The 22,628-nt window shown below is 41.3% G+C and overlaps 1 protein-coding gene across 1 annotated transcript in view; it reads right to left on the minus strand.

Moving 5' to 3' along the window:
- LOC132156235 (chitin synthase chs-1-like) overlaps positions 1-22,628 on the minus strand; it is a 70,921-nt gene that overhangs the window by 17,468 nt on the left and 30,825 nt on the right. The window contains exon 2 of the mRNA XM_059565142.1: positions 20,184-20,319. The gene's annotated coding sequence lies outside the window, so the exon portion shown is untranslated. The remainder of the gene's footprint in view (positions 1-20,183; positions 20,320-22,628) is intronic.

The following is a 22,628-nucleotide window of genomic DNA, read 5'->3' on the forward strand; positions in this document are numbered from 1 at the left end:
TGTTTTACAGTGAAGTGAAGTGAAGTGAAATTGTACATGCATGAAAGGAAAAAAAAGAAAAGAAAAGAAAACATGCATCTTTGTTTTGGTTATGTTGTGAGCTTGTGAACAGTTATAATTGCTTAAATACTTAAAACTGTGCATTAGAAAAAGTAAAACAATGTCAGTTACATTGGTTAAGTTGTTGTGAGTTATTAACAAGTACACAGTAATCTTACGTAATTTTGTTACCTTACAAGAGTAACTTTGTTCTAAACACTAATCTGTGATATGAAGAATCTTTCAAGTAAGAGGGGAAATGTTGTGTTCATAGTTAACCACAAGGTGGCAGTGGAATGCTGAAGTGTTGAAGTGCTGCTTGGGGAGTAGAATGAGAGGTGATATGTTCTAGAAGACAAGTTTGACATGTGTTAAATAAAAGAGCATCGAAGGAATTACTCCGGTCTTGTGTTTAATACTTCAATACACAACAGTAGCCTATGCCTGATCAATCACTGATGAATTGGCGATAGGGATGAGTGTGCCATCCACCAGGATGTAATCCCCGGCATGGCGCAGAAGGACGTTGGTGACAGTGTGAACGCACCTCCACACCAAGGTCTTGATTAAGCCGTAGCCCTCTCCCACGACCTCGATGAATCTCTCTATAGCAAAAAAAAACGTAGCGCTGGGCTTTAGGGCTTAAAGCAAAATTCCGCCGCGTTTGCCTGGCAAGCGCAGGTCTGAGAAGGTCCAGCAGCTCCAATGAGCTGTATTGGGAGGCGAATTTTTTTTAATATAGCCACGTCAGGTAAAATGTCAAAAGGGCTTAAGTTTTGCCGAATAAAAAAATGTACATGGACTAAACGACTCCGTGTCTGGCTCCGTCTTTGATTCAATACAAGATACCTAGATCTTAGCCATTTAGAGCCAAATTGTTTGCCAGTTTTTAATTATCAAAAGTGATTGCCAATTCGCTTTAATTACATTACAAAAAAGCCTAGGCTAATTACCAGAGATGGGACCAAGTCACACATGTGCAAGTCTCAAGTCTTAACCTTCAAGTCTCAAGTAAGTCCCAAGTATTTTTTTCTTGGGCAAGTCAAGTCAAGTCAAGTCAAGTCCTGTAGTAAGTCAAGTCAAGTCCAAGTCAAGTCACCTTTTTATTGTAATTTTACCTGCAGAATCTGATCTTAATAAAGTTAAAAGACAAGATATAAGTAACAGTAAATTAAAATAATTTGGATTTGCATTGTAAATACTCATGTTCAGTAAAATACATCATGGAATCAAACAAAATTGTAACTTCATAAAATTATTTATTTTTCACTTCTGCCAACAGAAATGTTTTACATTTTCAACATTGAGTCCATAAAACAAATAACAGCCAACAGATTCCTCTCTGAACACCCCCCCCCCCCCCTCCTCTCTCTCTCACTCAAACGACGTGACGTGACATGACATTCGGCCAAGTATGGTGACCCATACTCAGAATTCGTGCTCTGCATTTAACCCATCCGAAGTGCACACACACAGAGCAGTGAACACACACTGTGAACACACACCCAGAGCAGTGGGCAACCATTTATGCTGCGGCGCCCGGGGAGCAGTTGGGGGTTCGATGCCTTGCTCAAGGGCACCTAAGTCATGGTATTGAAGGTGGAGAGAGAACTGTACATGCACACACCCACAATTCCTGCCGGCCAGAGACTCGAACTCTCAACCCTTCGATTGCAAGTCCGACTCTCTAACCATTAGGCCACGACTTCCCCTCAAACACAGTTTACATACAACATTAAACTTTCTTACATTTCTCCTCTCTCTCTCTCTCTCTCTCTCTCTCTCTCTCAAAATATGATTACAATAAAATACAATACAATAAAAATAGCAGCAGCAGATAATATTTCTAATATTAATAATAGTAATTATATACAATTAAGAATATCAAATAAAACAGTTGAATATAATAAATTATCCCTTTCGTATGGTGTGTATGGTGTATAAATATTTAGCAGCTATTGTGACTGCCGTCTCATTCTCTCCAAGTATATAGAGTAGTTTCTCTGAGTCATTTAGAGACAAGAATGAACGATTCAAAGCTTCAAACTGTGGGAAGAATGTTTCTCTTGTAGTGCTGTATTTGGGAAGTGTTTCTCATCCTCTGTTTGATTCAGCTCACAGTGTTTTTCTTCTCTCGGTAGCCAGAATCTTTTATGTCTACCAATCTCTATTTCCAAATCATGATCACTGAGTCGATATTTTGAAAGGATTTGTCTTTCTTTTAATTGCTTGAGTGATAAGTAATTTGCCAGTTTTGTGGTTCTGTTTAGGGCCGAATAACACTGGAGTTTGGTTTGGAGCTCAAATTCATTTTTTCATTTTTCATCATAATTATACTTCAGATTTTTGTCAATTAGTTTCTGAATGTTGGGGTTGTGATTGGAGTCAGACTCAGTTTGGGTTTCCTTCATCGGGTGAAGCACGAGTGTGTTTCTCTCTCTCTCTCTCTCTCTCTCTCTCTCTCTCTCTCTCTCTCTCTCTGTCACACACACACACACACACAATCTCTCTCTCAGAGTACATCCGTAAGTCATTACCTCTATTACAAGGTATTGCACTTGCAAAATATAAGATTCGAGAGTCTTGTCTGCAAGCCGAGCACGATGTGGCCTATCCCACCATGTATGCGCCACCGGTATGCGTGCTCATAATGGAAGCAACGCGGTCGCGACGCGCACGCGGTGCGACATGCTCGACGCCTCAGGGGCGCAACTGCCCGAGCGCTTTGGAAACAAGGAGAAAGCGGCGCAACTAGCGATTTCCACGCGTTTTTAGGCGCGAATTATTGACGACAAAAGCGATGACCCTCGGTACCCCTCAAGCTGAGATGTTGATGTGATGTGATGTGATATCTGATCTAAGTGGGCGTGGTGTGCGTAAGGTAGAGAGGGCATGACTGATGATAGTGTCCTGGTCCAGTCATGACAACGCGATTCTCAGCCTGCGCTCCAGCTGAGTAATCAATTTTATTTAAAAAAAAATAATTTATATATTTTATATTCAAACTGAAAACATAATGTGATTAACACTCAAGTCATTCAAGTCATCCTGTCTCAAGTCAAGTCAAGTCCCGAGTCTTTAACTTCCAAGTCCGAGTCAAGTCTCAAGTATTTTATTTTTTGTCAAGTCAAGTCACAAGTCATAAAAAAAGCGACTCGAGTCGACTCGAGTCCAAGTCACCAAGTCACAAGTCCCCATGTCTGCTAATTACCACCATATTAGTTCTGATACCACATAAAGTCATCTTCATAAATAGGCCTGTATCCTTTGCGAACATAATTTATTATGAGTCTTAAAATGTCCATAACATAAAATCATTGTTGAGCCTTAACATTGTCAACATACCATAGTTTGACTTCTACTGCGCTGCGCTGGTTTCTAAAGACTGCTGTACAGTAGCGTCTTGAGCTCAAACAATGCTAAGAGAGAGCTAACGAATGGTCCATACCAACCTTACGAAAGTGTGACTTACAGAGGATATACTTAGCGTACGAACGTGTCTGGAATCGTGCCATAAGGTTAAGAGAGAGGTTAAGGAATAGGTTAAGAACTACTTAGCGATAAGAACGTTTTGGGGAACCGGGCCCAACACAGTAACCGACCCAAGCCTGCCCCCGACCAACGAGTATGGATCGACCCGAGATGCCACATGGAATGTCCAGACACTCCTTCGCCCCGGAGCTGCCACCCTGCTGTCACGAGAGCTCTGCCGCTATAACATCTCCTTGGCAGGGCTCTGTGAAATTCGACGGCATGGCAATGGCAATGGCAAAACAACAGCAGGTGACCATTGCTAATTCTGGAGTGGCCCCGAGAGATGGACAGGCCTTTATGGCGTAGCGCTTGCCATCCCAACGGCGCTCCGCAAGTCCCTCATCAGCTGGACACCCCTGAGCGACAGATTACTGTCGGCCCGCTTTCTCCACCAACACGGCAAGATGACAGCAATCGTTGCTTATGCCCCCACCATTGTCGCTGATGAGGATGCGAAGGATGCCTTCTTTGACCAACTCCATTAGGCTGTTGGCCAAGCCTCACCACACGATATCACCATCATCCTCACCGATGCCAACGCCACTCTATCTAGCAGTGATCAGTCCACAGGCTCACCTGTCTGCACAACCTTTGCTGACAGGTCCACAAACGACAACAGCAACCGCCTACTCCTTCTCTGCCACCACAACATCCTCTGCGTTGCTGATACCTGGTTTCCCGGAAGCTTATCCATCACTGGACATGGTACAGCCAATAACAACAATATAAGACGTGTCTTTAGTCTGCTGTGCCAAGCCCGTAATGGCCCATGCATCAAGATAGCCCTGGTGAAAGATTCTGATGGCAACCTTATAGCAACTGAAGCAAACTGCCTCGAACGCCGGAAAGAGCACTTCAGCCTCCTTCTGCAGCACGGTACCTCCCCGGGTGATCCTGTTATATACTTCCTGTTTGTTGTTGGCGGCTGTACTGCGTTTGAGCTCCGTCACTATATTCTTTTCATTGACTATTTTTAACTCAAAAATCAATTGTATACATCATCGTTTCCGTTTATATAACGTGTGAATATATCCTCTATTGTATTCTACAACAAAAACAATCAGAGCGCCTCGCTATCACTAGTTTTATTTTGATCTCCCGGGTCCGCTATTAGCTTTTAGCCCGTTAGCATCAGCGGCGTGGTTGCAGCTAACTGCGCTAACATTGCTAATCCTCTATTCACACACATTACCACTGCTGTACTCACTGTTACTTGCTTTAATGGCGGATGAATGTCTCCACTCTGTGCAGCTCGAGCTCGAGGCCGTGGGAAAGCAGATTCGCGACCTGGAGGTGAGGCAGGCCCAGCTGAGAGAGCGGAGAACCGCGCTGGAATCATCCCGGGCTGACGCTCACAAGTCCGGGGTAAGTATACAGCGATCTGTTAACAGTCCCACCACGTCTACTCCGTGTGTTTCTCTGCACAGGCCCGGTGCACCCAGGACGCGATCTTCCCAGATGTCCTTCACTGCGACGCCGGGACACCACGGACCCTGGGTGCATCCACAGCGGAGGACGCGAGCCGGGTCCCGGGCGACGACTTCTCCCCCTCCTGCCTTCGACATCTCCATCCGGAACCGCTTCGCTCCCCTCCGCGAGACGCTGTGATCATCGGAGACTCCATCGTCCGACACGTAAGTGCTACGTTAGCCGAAGGTAAAGTGCACACTCATTGTTTGCTTGGTGCTCGTGTTCTCGATGTTTCTGCGCAGATACCCGCGATCCTGAAGGTCGACGAGAGCCCCAGAGCGGTCGTGCTTCACGCCGGGGTTAACGACACCACGCTGCGGCAGACGGAGACGCTGAAGAGGGACTTCAGCAGCCTGATCGAGACGGTTCGCAGCACGACGCCCGCGGCGACGATCGTCGTGTCAGGACCACTGCCCACATATCGACGAGGACACGAAAGGTTCAGTAGACTTTTTGCTTTAAATGAATGGTTGTTGTCATGGTGTAAAGAACAGAAACTGCTATTTGTTAATAACTGGAATCTTTTCTGGGAGCGTCCTAGGCTGTTTCGCGCTGATGGATTACACCCCAGCAGAATCGGAGCGGAGCTGCTCTCTGACAACATCTCCAGGACACTTCGCTCCATGTGACTAGTAAGACAATTCTCTAATAACTATTATGATGAGTTTTGTTCCACCCGCTTAAATGATAAAAGTACTTGTGCTGTAAAAACTATTAAGACTGTGTCTGTTCCCCGAATAGTGAGGTCAAAATATAATGTAGGATCTAGAAAAAATCTTATCGTAATTAAACCAGAAAAATGTAAAGTAAATGAACAAAAACAATTTTTTAAAGTTTGGGCTCATAAATATTAGATCACTCACACCCAAAGCAGTTATTGTAAATGAAATGATCACAGAAAATAGTTTTGATGTACTCTGCTTGACTGAAACCTGGCTAAAACCAAATGATTATTTTGGTCTAAATGAGTCTACTCCACCAAACTACTGTTATAAGCATGAGCCCCGTCAGACTGGTCGTGGAGGAGGTGTTGCAACAATATATAGTGATATTCTCAATGTTACCCAGAAAACAGGATACAGGTTTAACTCTTTTGAAATACTTCTGCTAAATGTTACACTGTCAGACATGCAAAAGAAATCTAATGTATCTCTTGCTCTGGCTACTGTGTATAGACCACCAGGGCCGTATACAGAATTCCTAAAAGAATTTGCAGATTTCCTCTCAGACCTTCTAGTTACAGTTGATAAGGCGCTAATCATGGGAGATTTTAATATTCACGTTGATAATGCAAATGATACATTAGGACTTGCGTTTACTGACCTAATAAACTCCTTTGGAGTCAAGCAAAATGTCACCGGGCCCACTCATCGTTTTAATCATACACTAGATCTAATTATATCGCATGGAATCGATCTTACTGCTATAGATATTGTACCCCAATGTGATGATATTACAGACCATTTCCTTGTATCGTGCATGCTGCGTATAACTGATATTAACTATATGTCTCAGCGTTACCGTCTGGGCAGAACTATTGTTCCAGCCACCAAAGACAGATTCGCAAATAACCTGCCTGATCTATCTCAACTGCTATTTGTACCCAAAAATACACATGAATTAGACGAAATTACTGACAACATGGGCACTATTTTCTCTAATACATTAGAAGCTGTTGCCCCCATCAAATTGAAAAAGGTTAGAGAAAAACGTACTGTGCCATGGTATAACAGTAATACTCACTCTCTCAAGAAAGTAACTCGTAGTCTTGAACGCAAATGGAGAAAAACTAACTTGGAAGTTTTTAAAATTGCATGGAAAAACAGTATGTCCAGCTATAGACAGGCTCTAAAAACTGCTAGGGCAGAGCATATCCACAAACTCATTGAAAATAACCAAAACAATCCAAGGTTTTTATTTAGCACAGTGGCTAAATTAACAAATTACCAGACGCCACCTGATTCAAATATTCCACCAACGTTAAATAGTAATGACTTTATGAATTTCTTCACTGATAAAATAGATAACATTAGAAATACAATAGCGAATGTAGATTCTACAGCGTCTAACACTTCAGTTTCATCCATCGCACCCAAAAATAAACTGCAGTGCTTTACAAATATAGGACAGGAAGAGCTAAATAAACTTATCACTGTATCTAAACCAACAACATGTTTATTAGATCCTGTACCCACTAAATTACTAAAAGAGCTGTTACCTGTAGCCGAAGAACCGCTTCTCAATATCATTAACTCGTCGTTATCTTTAGGTCACGTCCCAAAACCATTCAAGCTGGCGGTTATCAAGCCTCTTATTAAGAAACCAAAACTAGATCCTAGTGTACTGGCAAATTATAGGCCTATTTCAAATCTTCCATTTATGTCTAAAATTTTAGAAAAAGTTGTGTCTGCTCAATTGAGCACCTTCCTGCATAAAAATGATCTGTATGAAGAATTTCAGTCAGGTTTTAGGCCCCACCATAGCACAGAAACTGCACTTGTTAAAATTACAAATGACCTGCTTCTTGCGTCAGGTCAAGGCTGCATCTCATTTCTAGTCTTACTTGATCTTAGTCCTGCGTTCGACACCATAGATCATGACATACTCATAGATCGATTACAAAACTATACAGGTATTCAAGGGCAGGCTCTAAGATGGTTTAGATCCTACCTGTCCGATCGCTACCATTTTGTTTACTTAAATGGGGTGTCATCTCATTTATCATCAGTAAAATATGGAGTGCCACAAGGATCCGTCCTAGGTCCCCTTCTATTTTCAATAAACATGTTGCCCCTTGGTAATATTATTAGAAAATACGGAATTAGCTTCCACTGTTATGCTGATGATACTCAGCTATATATTTCAACGAGACCAGATGAAACTTCCCAATTATCTAAGCTAACAGAGTGTGTTAAAAATGTAAAAGATTGGATGACAAATAATTTTCTCCAATTAAATTCGGATAAGACAGAGATATTAATTATTGGACCAAAAAACACCACACAGAATCTTGTAGATTACAATCTGCAGCTAGACGGATGTACTGTTACTTCCTCTACAGTCAGAAATCTGGGTGTTATATTCGACAGCAATTTGTCTTTTGAAAATCATATTTCCAATGTTACAAAAACCGCATTCTTCCATCTTAGAAACATTGCCAAGCTACGAAACATGTTATCTGTTTCTGATGCAGAAAAGCTAGTTCATGCTTTCATGACCTCTAGACTGGACTATTGTAATGGACTTCTAGGTGGTTGTCCTGCTTTGTCAATAAACAAGCTACAGGTAGTCCAAAATGCAGCAGCTAGAGTCCTTACCAGGTCAAGAAAATATGATCATATTACCCCAATTTTACAGTCTCTGCACTGGCTACCTATTAAGTTCCGTATCAGTTACAAATTATCATTACTTACCTATAAGGCCCTAAATGGTTTAGCTCCTGCGTACCTAACTAGCCTTCTACCACGCTACAACCCATCACGCACCCTAAGGTCACAAAACGCTGGACTTTTGGTAGTTCCTAGGATAGCAAAGTCCACTAAAGGAGGTAGAGCTTTTTCACATTTGGCTCCCAAACTCTGGAATAGCCTTCCTGATAATGTTCGGAGTTCAGACACACTCTCTCTGTTTAAATCTAGATTAAAAACGCATCTCTTTCGCCAAGCATTTGAATAATGTATCTCTTAAATTGTGAGTGTAGTTGCATCTGCATTTTTATTCTTTAGCTTGGGTTAAACTAATTTTACTTTGTTGGATCAGCAGCTATGCTAATGATGTCTCTATTTTGTTTCTATGTTTTATCACGGGATTTACATCACTACATTTACATTAACTAGGATTTACACAAGCTCCAGTCTGGATCCAGAACACAGAAGAGATGATGCTGACCCTCAGAGGACCCCAGATGATGCTAACCTTGAATCAACAAACAGAACTAACAATTATTGCTACATGTGTGACTGCATCCTATAATTACTATTAATTAATAATATTGATAGTTCATCATCTAGCTGACTACGTCTTGTATTATTATTATTATTATTTTTATTTTTCTAAAATCCTGTCAAACGTGCACAAACTACTAGCTACTACTAAATATTGTAGAAACATAATTTTCTGTAAAGTTGCTTTGTAACGATTTGTATTGTAAAAAGCGCTATACAAATAAACTTGAATCCCGCCATCTCATCGGCCGTTAACGCTGCAGCCCCTAGTGCTGTCTGCAGTACAGACCCTGTCACACCTGAGGAACTCGAAGCCGCTCTAGAAAAACTTAACAACAGGAAAGCCCCCGGCATCTGTGCAATAACCGCTGAGATGCTAAAATCGCCCTTCTGGAAAATGTAAGGGTGACAGGCTAGTCTGCGGCAACCACAGAGGCATTACCCTTCTCGCCATCCCTGGCAAGCTCTTTACCAGGATTTTGCTCACTCATGCTCTCCCAGCCATCAGAAGCAGCCGCCGTCCCCAGCAGGCTTGCTTCATGCCTAACCACTCCACAACAGACCAAATCTCCGCCGTTCGCTTGCTGATAGAGAAGACCTATGAATTCCTTAAAGATCGCCATCTTTAAATCGGGTTCATAGATCTAAAGGAAGCCTTTGATACCGTCTGACACACTTCACTGTGGAGTATCCTACACTCCCTTGGAGCACCTTGGAGCAAGATCGTTGCCCTGTTCAAGTTGCTTTATAGCAATGCTCAGAGCTGTGTTCGCATCAACGGCAGAGACTCAGACTGGTTTCCCATCTTCAGTGGCATTCGCCAGGGCTGCGTGGCTGCTCCTGACCTCTTCAACTGTATCATTGACCATCTGATGTATAGGGGTTTGTGAGCGGGTCCCCGGAGTGTCCTTCGGCAGTTGCCACCTGACTGACCTGGAGTACGCTGACGACACCCTCCTGCTCAGCACATCCTTCAGCCAGATGAGAGACGATCTGGGCATATACATTGAAGAGGCTGAGAAGCTTGGCCTCCAGGTGAGCTGGACGAAAACCAAGTTCATGTATGTCTGTGAAGTACCGCATCCACCTTCCCTGCGGCTTGGGAATGACATTGTAGAGCCTGTCAAGAACTTTGTGTATCTGGGATCCATAGTGACAGATAACAGGGACCTAAAATCAGAGATTACCCGCAGAAGAGCCCTGGCTGCATCAGCCCTGCAGTCTCTCTGGAAACCACTCTGGTGGCACCAGATCATCTCACGCAAGACGAAGGGCAATGACAGCAGGGCTCTCAAAACCATCGAGAACATCAGGTGGCCCCAGCGGATTTCCAATCAAGTGCTTAGAGCCCGCACATGCCAGCCCAGAGCATCCTAACTGTTTGTGGAACGTTGCACCCGCTGGTTCAGCCATGTTCTCAGCCTTCCTCCTGACCATCCGACGAGAGCCATTCTCCAGTTTGATCCGAGGACCGCAGGCTGGAGACGACCATGAGGTAAACCCTGCACCCGATGTCTTGACGTCATTGCGGGCGACCTCCAACAACATGGAGTTGCTGTGGAGGATGCAGAGCAGCTGGCACAAGACCGTCAGCACTAGAAACAACTCGTTCATCTGGTCGGCTCAACGAACAGGGATGGGACAACCCCCTACCCATCGCAGGAGCCAGATAGATAGATAGATAGATAGATAGATAGATAGATAGATAGATAGATAGATAGATAGATAGATAGATAGATAGATAGATAGATAGATAGATAGATAGATAGATACAGGTACACTTATTTATCTAACACATATAATTAGTGTACACTTCAATTTTTGCACATAATATACCTGTACACACAAAACTGCCTATTGTAATATACCTGCACATACAATTGTCAATTTGTTTATTGTCATTCCTTACCTACTTTATATTTTTTATTCTTTTATTATGTTACAGTCTTTTATTCTTTTATTATGTTTACAGTCTCTGCACTGGCTACCTATTAAGTTCCGTATCAGTTACAAATTATCATTACTTACCTATAAGGCCCTAAATGGTTTAGCTCCTGAGTACCTAACTAGCCTTCTACCACGCTACAACCCATCACGCACCCTAAGGTCACAAAACGCTGGACTTTTGGTAGTTCCTAGGATAGCAAAGTCCACTAAAGGAGGTAGAGCTTTTTCACATTTGGCTCCCAAACTCTGGAATAGCCTTCCTGATAATGTTCGGGGTTCAGACACACTCTCTCTGTTTAAATCTAGATTAAAAACGCATCTCTTTCGCCAAGCATTCGAATAATGTATCTCTTAAATTGTGAGTGTAGTTGCATCTGCATTTTTATTCTTTAGCTTGGGTTAAACTAATTTTACTTTGTTGGATCAGCAGCTATGCTAATGATGTCTCTATTTTGTTTCTATGTTTATGTCTAGGATTTACACAAGCTCCAGTCTGGATCCAGAACACCTGAGAAGAGATGATGCCTAACCTTGAATCAACAAACAGAACTAACAATTATTGCTACATGTGTGACTGCATCATATAATTACTATTAATGAATAATATTGATAGTTCATCATCTAGCTGACTACGTCTTGTATTATTATTATTATTTTTATTTTTCTAAAATCCTGTCAAACGTGCACAAACTACTTGCTACTACTAAATATTGTAGAAACATAATTTTCTGTAAAGTTGCTTTGTAACGATTTGTATTGTAAAAAGCGCTATACAAATAAACTTGAATTGAATTGAATTGAATTATGTGTCATTCCTTACCTACTTATTTGTATTTTTGTTTAATTCTTTTATTATGTGTTTTTGTCCTGTCGCTCTCATTCTGTTGCACTGCGGAGCTTCTGTCATGAAAACAAATTCCTCGTATGTGTCAACTGGCAAAAAGCTCATTCTGATTCTGAATGTTAAGAAATTATATTTCTGGTTACGTTGGATTGGTTGGTTGGTTACAGCCTTTGGTTAACGACTGCAGCTAATCCATTTTAGTTACCCATTCGTTTTTGACAGTTAGGAAAACCAACAATGAACAGAATGCATTTAATTCAATTTATGCATTTGGCAGACACTTTAATCCAAAGCGACTTACAATGCATTCAGGCTATAAATTTTTACTTATCATGTGTTCCCGGGGAATCGAACCCCCAACCTTGGCTCTACCAATTGAGCTACTATATTTATATGAATGTAATATGATCGTAAGATGTTGAAAATGTGGACAGTTGTTTTGGTGTCTAGTCAAGTCAAGTCAAGTCTGCTTTATTGTCAATTCTTCCACATGTACAGTACATACATACAGAGAATCGAAATTGCGTTACTCTCAAACCCCCAGTGCATACAGATAACATTAACAGTAGAGCCTAAAAATCTAGATCAAATATAAAATGTAGATACAACTATACAATAAGGAAATGTAAAAAAGACATAATAAATTATAATAAAATGAAAAATAAAGTTAAATAAAGCAGCGCAAGGCACATGGCAGATAGAGTTCAAATTCATGAAGTGAACAACATTGCAGATAAAAGATTTTTAGTGCAAAAAAAAGCTTATTTAGTCCAATAAAAGTGATAGAGGGCTCAAGAGCAGTTATTTTATTTAACTGACTGATGAGGTAGTGGAATGACATCAGTTTCATGCTGAATGAGGTATTGAGCAGACCAATGCTGCACATTATTGGGGGGGGGGGGGGTGGAAGGACCTGGGGATGTGGGATCTGGGGGTGGGGGGGGTTCATAGTTCAGTGGTGCCTGGGGCAGAAGAGGGGACGGGGGGCAAGTTCGGGAGGGAGTTCAGCTTCCTGACAGCCTGGTGGATGAAGCTGTCCTTCAGTCTGCTGGTCCTGGCCTGGAGACTCCGCAGTCTCCTCCCTGATGGCAGCAGGCTGAAGAAGCTGTGTGACAAGTGGGAGGGCTTTGCGAGTGAGACGGGTTCCGTAAATGTGCTGGAGGAAGGGGAGAGAGACACCAATGATCTTCTCAGCTGCTCTCACTATGTGTAGCAGAGTCTTTCGGCAGGACGCGTTGCAGGCGCCATACCACACAGTGATGCAGCTCGACTGGATGCTCTCGATGGTGCCTCTGTAGAAGGTGTACATGATGGGGGGTGGGGCTCTGGCTCTCCTCAGTTTGCGGAGGAAGTAGAGACGCTGTTGTGATTTCTTGGCCAGTGCTGCTGTGTTTTCAGTCCAGGAGAGGTCCTCTGTGATGTGCACACACAGGAACTTGGTGCTGCTCACTCTCTCCACATTCGCAGCGTTGATGGTCAGAGGAACGTGCTGAGTGTGCGCTCTCCTCAAGTCAACAACAATCTCCTTCGTCTTCTCCATGTTCAGAGAGAGATAGTTATCCCTGCACCACCCGGCCAGGCGGCTCACCTCGCTCCTGTAGTTTGTCTCATCTCTGTTGCTAATGAGACCCACCACAGTCATGTCATCCACAAACTTAATGAAGAGGTTAGAGTTGTGTGACGGTGTGCAGTCATGGGTCAGTAGAGTGAAGAGGAGGGGGCTCAACACACATCCTTGGGGGGCCCCAGTGTTCAGTGTGATGGTGCTGGATGTGTTGCTGCCGACCCGTACTGCCTGAGGTCTTCCAGTCAGAAAGTCCAACATCCAGTTGCACAGCGAAGTGTTGAGCCCCAGCTGGACCAGTTTGTAAATGAGCTGTTGAGGGATGATTGTGTTGAATGCTGAACTGAAGTCTATGAACAGCATTCTGACATATGAGTCCTTTTTTTCCAGATGTGTGAGTGCTGAGTGGACGGCAGTGGCGATGGCATCATCGGTCGACTGGTTGGTCCAATATGCAAACTGGAAGGGGTCCAGGAAGGGGGGGGGGCAGACTTGATGTGGTGCATGACTAGCTGTTCAAAGCACTTCATGAGGATGGGAGTAAGTGCAACAGGACGGTAGTCATTGAAGCAGGATGGAGATGGCTTCTTCGGAACTGGAATGATGGTGGTAGTTTTGAAACATGTGGGAACAACAGCCTGACTCAGTGAGATGTTGAAAATGTCTGTGAAGACATCAGTGAGTTCTGCTGCACAGTCTCTCAGTACACGCCCAGGGATGTTGTCAGGACCTGGAGCTTTGCGTGCATTGATCCTGCTGAAGGATTTCCTCACACTGTCTGGGGTCAGCATCATCACCTGGTTGCTGGGAGGAGGTGGAGTCTTTTGTGCAGTGGTGCTGTTCTGTTGCTCAAAGCGAGCGAAGAAGGTGTTCAGCTCATTCAGCAGAGAGATGTTGCTGTCACAGGTCCGTGGTGGGGGCTTGTAGTCCGTAATGGTCTGTATCCCCTGCCACAGGTTCCTAGTGTCTCTGCTGTCGCTGATGGGCTATCCTCCTGGAGTGCTGTCTCTTAGCGTCTCTGATGCCACAGGACAGGTTGGCCCTGGCTGTTCTCAGGCCCACCTCATCTCCAGCTCTGAAGGCAGCATTCCGCATCTTCATGAGTCTGTAGACCTCCCCTGTTATCCACGGCTTCTGATTGGCCCGGACAGTGATCGTTTTTGTGACTGTTACATCATCAATACACTTGCTGATGTAGGCAGTGACAGTCTCTGAGTATTCCTGGAGGTCAGTGGTTTTATTGCATGTGACAGCCTGCTTCAACATGTCCCAGTCAGTTGTGTTGAAGCAGTCTTGAAGAACCTCTGATGATCCTTCTGGCCACACTTTTATCTGTTTGTGAACTGGTTTGGCGACTTTAATGAGTGGTCTGTATACAGGCATTAGCATGACAGTGATGTCATCTGAGGCTCCGAGGTGGGGGAGGGGAGTAAGCTCCTCTCTGTATGGTGTAAAAAAAGTCCAAAATGTTATAACCTCATGTTGGAAAGTTAATGTGTTGGTGTATTTTTGGAAACACACTCTTTAAGTCAGCATGGTTGAAATCCCCAGCTATGATGAGAAAAGCATCGGGGTGTGCTGTCTGCTGCTCACTGATGTGCTGGTACAGTTCATTAAGTGCATCGTTCCTGTTGCTGTTGATGTTGATTGGGGGAATGTAAACCGAAATGAGCAGTATACCAGTATATTCCCTCCGCAGATAGAACGTCCGACAGTTAATAATCATAAACTCCACCAGAGGTGAGCAGTGTTTGCAGATCACAACAGCATCGCGGCACCACGCGTCATTGTTGTAAACACAAAGCCCGCCACCGCAGGTTTTTCCTCCTGCGACGAGAGCTCTGTCCTCTCGATAGCACTGCTGGTCAGCTGGTCGAGCTGAATAGCGCCATCTGGAACGCGGTTGCTGAGCCATGTTTCCGTGAACACAAAAACACAACAGTCTCTTACAGTCCTCTGAGTTGAACGTAGCCGTTAGCCTAGCCGTTAGCCTAGCCCGGATACCTCCGCTCTTACCCCTCTTATGCTTCCTCTCACACCGCTTGTGACGCCTCCGCTGTGGGCGAGATGCAGTAGTGGGGGTCGGTGATGGTGTAGGCCACCGTAGCAGACCGAGATCCCACAGCTGTTCCGCCAGCGCAGAGTTTAACTGTAAAAATGAGGATCTGCCGACATCGAGCAGAAACTCGCGACTATATGCACGCTTACAGACAGGTAGATGTGATGACGACGTACAAAAACACTGCGACTCACAAGACAAAAAACAAGAAAACAGCCGCTGCGTGTGGATGCGCCGCCATCTTGGTTCTTGTTCGCTATTCTCTATTTCTCCGACTGGCGCTGTGTGACACTACACTGATTTGGGGGGGGTTATTGTGGGACAGGAATAAAGAAAATATTGAACAGTCTTTGGCACCTCAAGTATCTAACTTTCACATTATGTTCCTCTCAAATTTGTGATTTGCTTCCACCTGCAAAATGCTTTGTGTATCATATTTAATAAACTAATACAATTAAAATGTTTAAATTAACATGTATTGTCACACCATTGTAGCAATTTTGAATGCAGTAGACTAAGGTAAGTATAGCGATAGTTCAAAAAATTAAAAAAAAAAAAATCCTAGAAAATCGCATTCATGACGATTTATGGGGATTTTATTTTCATTAGACCTTTTGCCTACATTGACGCTGATGCATTAAAACGGAGGGGCTCCCCTGTTCCAAGATGGCGGCTCTATTGACACATTTGTTTCAATGAACTGCTATAGCCAAGGCGACATCTAGTGTTTATATCTATGATCTAACATGATCATCTGACATGAAAGAGCATCAAAACTGTAAGTTATGGAATAAAATGTCGACCAATAAAGATGTTTTGATTATCATTCTGAATCCAACTCAAAGTCTTTTTTTATCTTTTTGTTCAAAATTTTATTTTTTTATTTTTTATGACACTTACCCAACATTCAAGTATTTAAAAAAAAAGAATGCATGAAGCTAGAATAAAATGTTTTCGTTTACAAGCAGATAACCTGTTCTTTCTTTGGAAGTTTTGTATGTTCAGAAATTAACAAATTAATTATACAAATTAAATCCTAAATAGGGACATAGTAGTATACTTAAAGTATGGTGTAAAGTTCACGTAAACAAAACTTATGAGTATACTTGCAGTATAAATCTACTAAACTAGCTGTTTACTGAGACTATACTTCAAAGTGTACAAAGTATTCAATTAGTAAACTATCAGTATACAAATAAGTTCACTTTTACTACAACTGCAGTACAAACTACAAACATAGAGATAAACTAGTTGTGCATTTAAAGTTTGCTACCGTTATACTTAAAGTATACTTAAAAGTATACTTTTATATACTAGAAAGTGAACCAGTTTAGTCCCAATCAGTATTGAAACAGTAAACTTACAAGTATACTACTAGAACACTGATATTTGTATACTTGCTACATAAAGTATACTTCAAAATATACTTGAACTTTACTTAAGTATATTTAGTAAAATAAACTTGAAGTATACTTCTTTTTGGAAAGGGTCGGCTGAGCTTCCTCAGGGAGGACTATAAATTCCTGACTCTAAACCGTCTGCTATGCTTTCCAGGGCAACCAAGAATTTTGGGCCTGAGTGGAAGCCTCCACCCAACCCAAAGAATTCTTGGCTGGACGATGGTTCCTGGGCATGGGGCATGACTCACAGCTGCAACCCATCTCAGTGCCATTCAGTGCTCCTGACCACGCTCACTTCAATCAAAAGGGTTGGGGACCTGCAGGCATTTTCAGGCAGAACCAACCTTTGCACTGCTGTGGTCTGTTTGAGCTCTTTATGCTTGTGTGCAACGCACACAGAGCTTCAGAAACTCTGAACAGCTCTTTATTTGCTTTGGAGCAGTAGGGGAAGGTTGTCTCCAAGCAGAGGCTGGCCCACTGGCTAGTGGATACTATCACCTTGGCATACCAAAAGGTGAGCTGTGTCCCCTAGTAGTTAGAGCTCACTCCACTCAGAGCATTGCCTCCTCTTAGGGTGTTGATCAGGGCTTGAAAACGAAAAGAAAATTCAATCGGTTCACTCCGAGCAGAATCGATAGTTTAACGTTTCTGTTCCTGCGTTCCTCTGAATTATTACTGTTCCGAAACCGGTTCGTGTGGAAAAAATACCGGTTAATAAAGTTATTTTATAAAAACAATATTATGTGTCTATAATTTGCCTAATAATAATGTAACGCGCATCATTTCTATATGCAGGCTTTACAGTTCTTACCGTGCGTTAGGTCGTTGGCTTTGTTGGAAGGAGGAAACCGACAGGTAGCTCGGCAGATCATAACACTTGATTTATTAAACATTAAGAGGTGAACATTAGGAATTAGCCACATCTGATTACACAGTGTGCGTTATCTCTCTCTCTCTCTATCTACAGCCCCTTTCACACTGCCATTCCGGCAAATACATGGGTAAAGTGTTCCGGCAATTGTTCCCGGGGCGCTAGATTTTGCACTTTCACAATGCCAGTGATTACCCGGGATATGTGCGTGCTTTCACACACAACCCGTAAAGATCCCGTAACGACACATGACATCAGGGCGTGACGTGTAATGTACGAGTCGAAAACATTAGGCACGTTATACTGTCACTGAAGCAAGCGAATGATCTCGGCGTCAGTGCGGCATCAGCGCGCAGACTATTCTCTCCCGCGATTCTACTCGCAGGTCTCTGTTCTCGCAATATTACCTTTATATCTTATTTAAAGTTATAGAACATTAATTTTAACCTTAATTTTCACTCCCTACAATAATAGTAATGTAATAATAATAAAGTACAGTGTTTTATTTACTCAAAAAGAAAAAGAAAAAAAGAGATCTAACGTCAGTCATTAACCCGTTGTGGTTAGTCATCTTTTCTAGATTTTGGCCAAATGTAGGTTAATAAAAAAAAAACACTTTAAAGACATCAAAGTTTTTTTTAAAATATTAAAAAATATTTGTTGCATTGTAAAAAAAAAAAAAAAAAACAAGGATGAAAGATTGCATTTTGAAAGTGAAAAAGAAGTTGCTGCATTGCGTTTAATTAGCCCAATTACTTTACAAAATAATGAAGGCTAAAATGCCTGTAGTCTAAAGCAAAATGTTTACAAACAGCTATTAAATTCTCTCGGAAACAAACAAGTTTAGGCTATAAAAACATCAATCCAAAAACAAATTAATTTAAGCTGAAGCTGATGCCTGCATCTCTCATCCGGCACGAATCCAAATGTTTCCATGTTCCCGACGTATCTGAATGCAAAAATATTATTTATTATATAGTGTTTGTACTTTTATCTACATAAAACATCATCCTCCTTCAAATCGGCTTTATCCGCACAGTGAGGCGCGGTCACTCTGAACGCAACATGTACAATGGAGCAGTCTAACTTTTTATTTGTTTCTTTAACTCTATTTTATTTTGTTAATGTACAGGCTTTAATAAACCAAAATGATGTTGTGTCAGCGCAATGGTCATACCAAAGCTGATTGATTATATAGAAGCAAGACATTATTCAAAGCTGTCAGCTTTTGCAAAATAATTAAAACTGTAAAGCTTTTGCAAAATAATTCAAAATTCTCTCTGCTGTTTCATTTTTCCTTTCCGAAAACTTTGGAACGTGTCACAATGAAACCGTAATTAAGCACACTTTTTCTTTCGTTTCGTTAATCTGTCAATATGATTTAAGTGAAATATATTTAGTGTATAGTGTATATGTCCTTTTTATGTAAGCCTATATGGGTTCGTTTTTCAGTTTTCTCCATTCACAGAAGTGCTGCAGATGTGTGATCTGTTGAATTCATCTCACACCATCCTCAGATAAACTCTAAGGGCGGTGCATTGCCATTGAGACTGAACTATGATGAGTTCACAGCTAAGCGGACATTTCACACGCTGCATATGCTGTACTACTGGAATTCGTGATTCATTGACAGCAAATTTCAAATATTAAATGGAACGATAAAATAACGTTATTAACCGGTTAATGGCCATTTAAAATTTTTGATTCTGGTTGGAACTATAAAATTTGATTTCGTTTCTGGTTCTGTTCCTGTCAAAATTTCGTTCGTTTCCGGTTTTCGTTTTCGTTCCTTGAACCAGTTCAAAGCCCTGGCGTTGATGCACAGCACTTTAATAGCAGAAATCTGCAGAGCTGTTGGCTGGGCACAAAGTTCTACAATCTCCATGCTGAGCTGGTCTCTTCCCATGTGTTGGTACAAGCAGGTAAGTGACAGTGAGGCTGTCTCGGTGTCTCACTTCCCGCACCATTCCCCTTCAGCAGGGGTTGTGAGCACCATTTCATCTCTCCCGTTTTTGCTGAACTGAGGAAACTGACCGAAGACAGATGTGCTGGTGATATTAATTATGTAACAAGGTGAGCTGATGAAGACATGCTTTAGACATTCAGGTTTCAAATAATTCTTTGGTGGTTTAATAATATAATTAATGTAATACGTTATGTCATTGCATCATTGTGTAAACAAACTAGTAAACAAGCTAAAAATTAATATATAAATACATTGTCAGGAGCCACCGGTATTAATTTTGTGTTCTGTGATATGCTTTTTTTTAATTATTATTCTCAAAAACCAGTAGCTGCTGCCTTTCATTTTATGAATCACCATGGATCACAGTTTCACATAAAAATCTTCTTCACTGTTGTACTGAAGAAAAAAAGTCACCTACATCTTTCATGGTCTGAGGGTGAATAAATTAACAGCAAATTTTCACTTTTATGTGAACTATTCCTTTAACTGTTATCAATAAAATCATCAATAAAAATGATTAGCCAATGCTTAATAAAGCTGCTCACCTTACTGAGCAGCACAAGGGTGAAGACAAGTACACCAACAATAGCATACAGGAACCATTTCAAACACTGCTTTTGCTTGTTTGGCCTCTGCTCATCTTGAATGATTGGCACTTCACTGCACACGTCCCAAGATTGGCTGTTTTGGAAGAAAAAAAGGGAATATCTTAATGGAAAAGTTCAAATTCACTTGGCTGAGTATTGTTTAAGATGTTCATTGATAAATAAATTGTGGTATTCATGTGAGAGGTTGTAAGAAAATATTTGTTGTCTCTCTATATTTATAAATACATATTTTTCAGACTATATGTATATATATGTAAAACATACAAGCATGGCCGTAGCCAGCTATGAGGTCATCGAGGTCTGGACCTCGGTAAATTTTTCATGTTCAAAAATAAAATTTGTTTTCTGATTGACTAATTTGCTGCTAAACTCCTCAACGATATAAAGTTGGTTCGACGTTTGGCATTGGAAGTTAGACATATTCAGCCGCAAAAAAAAATCAAACCTACTGTTAATTCAATAACATGTGTCCGGATTTACATATGAGTGTAAAACCTGAATTGAAATGTTCATTTAGAAATCAGAAACAAGACACAACTTTTGAAGTAGAAACAGAAGACTATATTGATCTTAAAATAATTTATAACTTTGAATGCCATACTCATTCAGAACAACTGCAGCACATTCCTCTAGGGGGCAGTAATACTGGAGACTCGATGGAAGGCTGCGCAAGAGATTTTTGAAAGTCAATATGACTTCTCCATCGCTTTTGAAAATTAAAACTGCTGCAAAATATAATTTATTAAATGTGTAACAAGACACAGCCTTTGAAGCTAAAATAGAAGATTGTATTTATTTGAAACTAAATGATGTATTGGTTTCATTTTCAATAGTATGTGTTCTATTATAGTTCTGTGGCTAAAACCACCATCAAAATGTTCTTCCAGGAACCACTAACAAGACACACCCTTTAGATTTGAAAAAGAACACTGCATGCATTTTACATGAATTTATTAACAGATTTTAATTTAGTTCAATAGCATGTATCCTGCATTACAAATGAGAGTAAAACCTGCAAGGAAATATTATTTTAGGCCCAGGTAACAAGACTAACTTTTTGAAGTTGAGATAAAAGACTTTGTTGATTTGAAATGAATGTGCTGTATACATTTGAATGTCAAACTCAGTCAAAACACCTGCAGTATCTTCCTCTAGGGGGCAGTAATACTGGAGACTCTTTGGAAGGCTTTGCATTCGATTTTTGAAAGTCAATAGACTTCTGCATCACTTTTGACAATGAAAACTACTGCACTATGTTCCATAAGAAATTTGTAACAAGACACAGCCTTTGAAGCTAAAATAGAAGACTGTATTTATTTGAAACTAAATGATGTATTGGTTTAATTTTCAATAGTTTGAGTTCTATTATAGTTCTGTGGCTAAAACCACCATCAAAATGTTCTTCTTGGAACCAGTAACAAGACACACCCTTTGAAGTTTAGATGGAATACTGTATAGCCCCTTTCACACTGCACGTCGGACCCGGCAAATTGCCGGAACATTGCCGGGTCGCCTGCTGTGTGAAAGCAAACATGTCCCGGATTGATTCCAGCATTGAACCCAGGTCGGGGACCTAGTAACATTGCCGGGTTCAATCCCGGGACGAGCACTGTGTGAACAAAAGCCAGATATAATGCCGTGTCGTAGTGATGATGCATGTTATCGCGTGACTCTTTTACTGGCTGTTTTGAAGGAAGATCAACGTTGGCGACAAAAAAATATGTGCAAACTGTAATGAAGCAAAGATCAGTTAGTTCCTCACTTTCCGCAATGACGACGAGATTGTTTGCTTGCTTCAGTGAAAGTATAACGTACCTAACGTTTTCGACTCGTACATTACATGTCACGCCCTAATGTCACGTGTCATTACGGGACCTTTACGGGTTGTGTGTGAAAGCACTCACATATCCCGGGTAATCACTGGCAGTGTGAAAGTGAAAAATCTTGCGACCCAGGAACAATTGCCAGAACACAGAATCGCAGTGTGAAAGGGGCTTATGTTTTAAAAATGAGTGTTCAAATTTAATTCAATAGTATGCATCCTGATTTACATGTTATAGTAAAAGATGGCTGTAAATATTGTTCTTTGAACAATTAACAAAACACACTCATTTAAACTTACATATCAAATTGTATGCATTCTAAATTAATTTATTTAAACTCAGAGGTGGAAAGTAACGAATTACATTTACTCGCGTTACTGTAATTGAGTAGCTTTTTTGTGTACTAATACTTTTTAAAGTAATTTTTTAAATCTGTAATTTTACTTTTACTTAAGTATATTTTGTTTGAAGTATTGTACTTTGCTACATTTTAAAACACATTAATTACTGAGTAAAAAAAATAAAAATAAATCGCTCCCTGGAAAGTACGGCAGTAAAT

The sequence above is a fragment of the Carassius carassius genome, chromosome 13, assembly GCF_963082965.1.
Source record: "Carassius carassius chromosome 13, fCarCar2.1, whole genome shotgun sequence".
Taxonomy (NCBI): Eukaryota; Metazoa; Chordata; class Actinopteri; order Cypriniformes; family Cyprinidae; genus Carassius; species Carassius carassius.